Consider the following 4,747-nt stretch of genomic DNA (forward strand, 5'->3'; position numbering starts at 1 on the left):
AGGCATGGAGGAGGGGCCAGCGGGAAGAAGAATTCAGTTTCTTTTACGCAGCAGCTTCTCCTCACTTCATTGGCCTGAACCGCTCACGTGACCACATCACCCATACCCCAACCTCTGGGAAGGAGAACAGGATTATGGGAAGCAAGGTTTACTCTTGAACCTCCGGGGTCTGGGCTGAACCTCCAAGCAAGGTGAGAGAGGTCACGGGGGGGGGGGGGGGGTTAAGAGTGCAGCTGGCTCAGTTTGCATGGGAGCCCTTTGGCCTGCTAGCAGATGTGGCTGTCTGACTCAGCCACCCTATCTTGGTTCTAGGAAGCCTTCCCCAGCTTGAAGGGTGACGTTGGCACCCAATCACAGGGCCCTGCCCATTGCTTCTGGGGGCCCAGGGGCTATAGCAGCACCCACGTCACCACCACCACCACCACCACCACCACCACCCCCGGAGCCCTCGCCAACCCTCCCGGGCAGAGTTGAGCTTCCCCGTGTTCAACTGAGGCTGCTGGGCTCAGATCTAACTGGGTGAACGAGGGCAGGTCGCTGACCTCTCTGTGCCTCAGTTTCCTCACCTGGAAAAAGGGGACTGTTGTGAGAATTAAAGAAGTGAGTATGTGTAAAAGGTTGGCACACAGTAGGCTCTCTGTAAGTGTTACGTATTATCATAAGGCAGGCAGTTAATTGTACTCATGTTGGAGAAAAACCATGAAGTGCGGAGAAACTGGGTCATTTCCTTCTCGTGTCATGTGTCCATTCATTCACCGAGTACGGATTGACCATCTGTCACAGGCTCCGCACGGGGACAAAGCAGTGACAAAACGCCCACACGGCCCTGCCTACTGTGGCCTGGAGTCTAGCGGGAAACAGACGCTATGCAGATCATCCCACCAGGACTTCAGATCCGGGTGAGAGCGCTCAGGCTAATTTGGTAGGGGGGGGGGGGCAGTCAGGGAAGGCCCCTCGGAGGAAGAGGTGGTTCCGCTGAGGCCCAGAGGGTGAATGGGGGAAACAGCACTGGGTGGAGGGATCAGCATAGGCAAAGGCCTGGAAGTAGGGACCTGCCCAGCACTTCCCAGGGACTGAATGAAGGGCCAGGAGGCAGGAAGGAGCCAGGCTCGCAGGACCTGGGATTTGGGTCTAGCCCATGGGCAGCACGTGAAGGAGTTTCAGGTCTTTGGGTCAGAGGTCGGCCCAGGATCCAAACCCAGGCCTTTCTGATGAGCATCCGCACCTGAGCTGTTAGTTCTCAGAGGACGGCTGGAGGCTGCTACGCCTCCTCAAGCTCTTCTGGTTGTTCTCGTGATAGGGCAGGGCTCTTACGGGAGTCTATGGGGAGCTCGTGCCCTTGGACCTCGACACCCACAGCCACTGGGGCGCTGGAGCCACGGGCACCAGCAGGTGAGAGCCAATGGCTACGTGCATCTGTCCCCAACTCCGGGTTCAGGGACACAGGAAGTTAGCTTGAAATTGGCCACAGTGGCAGTATTTACACCATAGTAATTGGCCAATGTTACAGTTTTAATTTTTATAAAACAAGGCTTTCATGAGAAAGTAAGCCCTCCCGTGATGAAAGGATGTTCCCCAGTGCATTCACCCCCATCCTGAAAACCAGTCACAGGGGACTGGAGACCCCGGGGCCTCTCACTCATGGGGAAGGACGAGCAAGCTTAGGTGGGGCGGGGCCTCCTGAAGGAGGTACTTTGGGTGTGGTCCCCAGGCTCAGTGACCTCCTCTTTCCCTGACACCCCCTCATCCAACCACCATCCCACACCCCATCCAGGGCGCATCTCTCTACGTTACCCTGCCCCCTGGTGGCCAGGGTGGTTGATGGCGCCAAGGGAGGCCCCAACTCCAGGGAGCCAGCCTGAGTCCCGCTGCTGGGATTTGGGAAGCAGAACCACAATATCCGCAGACTGTGTGAATACGAGTCCTAGAATCTGGGGAGGTTAAGGGGTGTGTGGGAGGCCTTCCCTGTATGCTCCAGCTAAGCAAGGCCTGGGTTGTTGTTTTTTGTCCCCTGAATGTGTTTCATTGAACTGGGCCCACTCTATGTCTCTCTCTCTCTCTTTAAAAAATACAATATTTTTATAAATTTTAAAATTTTATTACAGCGAATTCTTTTTTAAAAAATTCTTTATTGTTGAAAGTATTACATATGTCTCCTTTTCCCCCCATTGACCTATCCCCCTGCTCCCACCCCCAGCACAGGCCCTCGCCCCCCTATTGTCTGTGTCCATTGGTTATGCTTATATGTATGCATACAAGTCCTTTGATTGATCTCTTACTCCCACCCTCCCCTACCTTCCCTCTGAGGTTGGACAGTCTGTTTGATGCTTCTACGTCTCTGGATCTATTTTTGTTCATCAGTTTATGTTGTTCATTATATTCCACAAATGAGTGAGATCATGTGATACTTATCTTTCTCCGACTGGCTTATTTCGCTTAACATAATGCTCTCCAGGTCCATCCATGCTGTTGCAAATGGTAAAAGTTCTTTCTCTGTTTTACAGCAGCGTAGTATTCCATTATGTAGATGTACCACAGGTTTTTAATCCACTCATCTGCTGATGGGCACTTAAGCTGTTTAGCTGTTGTAAGTTGTGCTGCTATGAATATAGGGGTGCATATATTCTTTCTTATTGGTGTTCTGATTTTCTTGGGATATATTCCTCAAAGTTATATATTTTTAAATTGATTTTAGATAGGAAGGGAGAGGGAGAGAGGGGTAGAAACCTCAATGATCAGAGAAAATCATTGATCCGCTGCCTCCTGCATGCCCCTTACTGGGGATCGAGCCTACAACCCAGGCTTGTGCCCTGACTGGGAATTGAACCGTGACCTCTTGGTACATCGGTCAATGCTCAATCACTGAGCCACACTGGCTGGGCCACTGTATATCTCATTATAACCACACTTCTAAAGACAGATTACCTATATAGTTTGAAAATTTATTTTTTCTGTCTTGTTATTTAGATAAAACCTTAAAAGGGTTAGAATCAAATGGCTTGTATTTACTCTTACACTTGATACCAGGACTATCCGGAAAATGCCGCCACTGGTCATGGTACTGACATGCTCCCTTTGTCATAATCACTTGCATTTGTCCTGTCCCCAGGCTAAGAAGCTCCCTTGAATTAGGCAGATTTCAAGTAGCACACGTCCCTGAAACTCCCACAGTGCCCAGCACGGTGCTGCCAGCAGGAACTCAATAAATCCCTGTGGCATTAATGAAAGAATGAATAGATATCTCTTCATCCTAATAATAAGGACTTCTTCCCTTCCTTCCTTCCTTCCTTCCTTCCTTCCATCCATACTTACTTCCTTCCTTCCATCCTTCCTTCCTTCCTTCCATCCATCCATCCATCCATCCATCATCCATCCTTCCATTCGTCCATCCATCCATCCACCCATCCATCCTTCCATTCTTCCATCCATCCATCCATCCATCCATCCATCCATCCATCCATCCATTCATCCTTCCTTCCATCCATCCATGCAATCATTCTTTCAGCAAATACAGTTTGAGCACCTACCCTGAGCCACACGTGGCTTTAGGTGCCAGAGATGCTATGGGACTCCATGGACTTGACTTGTGTCCTCAATGAGCCCAGTCCAGCCAGGAAGGCAGACACAAAGCAAATCCGCCGCCAATGCCCAGCCAATTACAAGTGGGCAGGCGCTGGGGGAAAGGGCAGGCGCTTGCACTGAGCAGGCCCACGTGGGCTCTAGATGGGGTGGGGCTGACCGGGAAGGCCTCTCTGAGAGAGTGACCACAGGCTGACGGGGCAGCATGGGAGAGGGCCCAGGCTGGGGAGAGCCTTGAGCCTTCGAGACACTACCAGGCAGCCAGGGGCAGGGACGGCAGCCTGGGTCTCTCAGGGCGGGCAGGTGATGTCGTATGATAAGTGCAGTAAGAACCCTGTGAGGGACATGCTATTAGGTGATTTTCTTTTCAAGAGGCCAGTGGCTTGGGCCAAGGGCATGGCAATGGTACTTGTGAGGCAGCGTGATGGATGGATAAGGGGGAGGGAGGACAGAGAATGTGGGTCAGGGCTGGGGGTGCAGGACTGTGAGTCCTCAGCACTCCAGGGCAGTTGAGGCTGGAGGTAGGGGTGGATGCCATCACCAGAGCTAAGGGACCAGAGGGCTGGGGCCTGGGGCTGCCCCAAGAACCCTAGCAGTCAGGGCCAGGAGAAGGGGGTAAACCTGCACCTGCTAAAGGAAGATGAGGAACCACCTGCGTGAAGTTCCCTGCTTTGTCTGGATGTTAAGTGGGGTGAAGGGCTCTGGGAGGCTGGAGGCCAGGGTTCGAGCCTCACCCTGCTGTGTGACCTGAGGCTGATAGCTACACCCCTCTGATCTCAGACTCATCGTCTGTGCAGAGAAGGGACGGACTTGACCCAAATCCCTTGCAGGTCACTCGTCTTGCCTTTCTTTTTCCTTGGGCTCCCCTCATGCTTTCTTCCTGGAACCCAGGGTCCTGCCTTCTTTCCCCTCTTGTCACCCGGGCCCCTGGGACTCCCAGGGAGGAAGGAGGTACTGTCCAGTTGGGGCGGCTCTCCTTGCCTTGGCCTCATCTCCCTCCCACAGAACAGGCTCTGTGTAGAGGCAGCGGAGAAGCAAGCATCGCCCTCTGGTGGCAGCTTCTGGACCCACATGTCACTGTGCCTTGCGTTTCATTTAGCTCAAGTATTCTTAAAGCAATTGTTGAGCATCTTTTGCGTGTAATATCCTGAAGCGGGCTTGAAGGAGG

This window comes from Myotis lucifugus, unplaced genomic scaffold, assembly GCF_000147115.1.
Source record: "Myotis lucifugus unplaced genomic scaffold, Myoluc2.0 scaffold_941, whole genome shotgun sequence".
Classification (NCBI taxonomy): domain Eukaryota; kingdom Metazoa; phylum Chordata; class Mammalia; order Chiroptera; family Vespertilionidae; genus Myotis; species Myotis lucifugus.